Raw genomic sequence first — 1,900 nt, forward strand, 5'->3', positions numbered from 1 at the left:
TCCTTCTTGCACCGGCATTGGGTCACCGGAGCCGTCCTCATGTTCTTCTTCTTGCACCAGCATTAGGTCACCGTAGCCAGCTTCTTCACCCTCTCCTTCCAGACCATCGGTGTCATTGAGAAACAACGAGACGACATCACTTCCTTCTGCGATTATGTCCCTCAACAACGCTTCTTTTGCTTCGTCTCGGGCGGTGTCCATAGTTTCTACAAATATTTACAACATGGCAATTATTATTCAAACATGACAGATGGATATATTAGTGGCAAACGTAGAACTAGCTACCTAATCATAGTAAGGAATCATATATATTAATTAGTGGCCTCGACGCTGCTTCTCTAGGGTTTGGGGTGGCCTCGACAACGCTTCAAGGGTTTGGGGTGGCCTCGAGAACGCTTCAAGGAGGGGGTAATATCGACCCCCCCCACGTGTTGAAGCTATCGGGAGGGGGTATATATCGACAACGATGACACTACATCTATGTCCCTCGACGACCCTCTTTTTTTTCTTCCTCTTCTTTTTTTATCCTCTTCTTCCTCTCATGTTCGAGAGGATCGCCGAGGGGTCGGGAGGTTGCCTAGTGTCAAAGGATTCAACAAAACCATGTCTTCATCATTAGGCGAAAGTAACAGGTGCATGATGGTACGAAGCTCTCCAAAGTTATTTTGGAACGGAGTCCTAGATAGGATAATTCGCTTTTTGGTACAAAGTTCAGCAAGAACCTTCCAAATATCGTTATTTGGAAGGCCTTTGCTGAAATTCATACAAAAAGGCAAATTATCCTATCCGGGACACCATTCCAAAATAACTTTGGAGGACTTCGTCATGCCTTGGTTACTTCCGGCTAATGATGAAGCCATGGATTTCTTTAATACTTTGACACTAGGAAACCTCTCTCGACCCCTCGGCGATCCTCGACCCCTCGAACCCTCGATGACCCTAGAACCCTCGACCCCTAGACGGCCCTGGAACCCTCGACCCTCGATCCCTCGACCCTATAAAACCCTCGAACCCTCGACCCTTGACCCCTTAACGACCCTCGACCCTCTACCCTAGTTCCCGACCCTCGACCCCTCGGCGATCCTCGACACCCTCGTTCCCGATAAAAAATAAGAAGAAGAAGAAGAAGAAGAAGAAGAAGAAGAAGAAGAAGAAGAAGAAGAAGAAGAAGAAGAAGAAGAAGAAGAAGAAGAAGAAGAAGAAGAAGAAAGAGGAGAAGAAGAAAGGAATAGCTAGAGGAGAAGATCGAAGAAAAAAAAGAAGAAAAAAAAGAGGAGAAGAAGAAAGGAATAGTGGAGAAGAAGAAAAAATTTCTTCTCCACTATTCCTTTCTTCTTCTCCTCTTCTTTTTCTTCTTTTTTCTTCTTCTTATTTATTTCTGCTCTTCTTCCTCTCCTCTTCTTCTTTCTTTCCTCTTCTTATCTTCTTTCTTTCCTATACTTCTTTTCCTTCCTTCTTAATATCACTTAGCAAATTTTGCAACGATAGAGAGGGGGTGCTCCCGTGGTCTAAAATCCGTCTATGCACGATAGAAAATTCTGAAAAAATACATCTATGATCCCTCAACGTCCCCGCCTCTCTCATGAACAAAAAATATGTGAATTAAAAAAACATCATGTTCTATGAACAAAAAAACATCATATTTCATCCACATTCGTGCATACATCATATATGTGATCATCTATGAAAAAAATATCATATTCTATAAAAAAATCACTACATATATATATATATATAAACAAGCATATATATATATATAAACAAGTATATATATATAAAACAAGCATATATATGAAAAAAATTGCAAAGGGAGGGCGCCGGCGGCCGGACCAAGCTGAGGAGGTGGGCAGGGGCGCTGGCGACGGCGGGCCGGGGCGGCGCGCGTCGGGGCAGGGGCGCG

This window comes from Triticum dicoccoides, chromosome 4A, assembly GCF_002162155.2.
Source record: "Triticum dicoccoides isolate Atlit2015 ecotype Zavitan chromosome 4A, WEW_v2.0, whole genome shotgun sequence".
NCBI lineage: Eukaryota > Viridiplantae > Streptophyta > Magnoliopsida > Poales > Poaceae > Triticum > Triticum dicoccoides.